Raw genomic sequence first — 249 nt, 5'->3', positions numbered from 1 at the left:
CCTAACCTAACCTAACCTAACCTAACCTAACCGAACCTAACCCAACCCAACCCAACCCAACCTAACCCAACCTAACCCAACCGAACCCAACCCAACCCAACCCAACTCAACCGACCCAACCTAACCCAAGCTAACTCGACTTGAGTTGATTTGACCTTGACTTGAAGGAAGGTGAAGTGTGAACTAAGGTGAACGAAGCTGAATTGTTTGAATCTTGGAATAGGTCGACGGAAGAAATATGATTTTGGT

This window comes from Trachymyrmex septentrionalis, unplaced genomic scaffold (genome assembly GCF_001594115.1).
Source record: "Trachymyrmex septentrionalis isolate Tsep2-gDNA-1 unplaced genomic scaffold, Tsep1.0 scaffold186, whole genome shotgun sequence".
NCBI classification, from domain to species: domain Eukaryota; kingdom Metazoa; phylum Arthropoda; class Insecta; order Hymenoptera; family Formicidae; genus Trachymyrmex; species Trachymyrmex septentrionalis.
The sequence above is the reverse complement of the archived record's forward strand: the minus strand, read 5'-3'. Positions refer to the sequence as shown.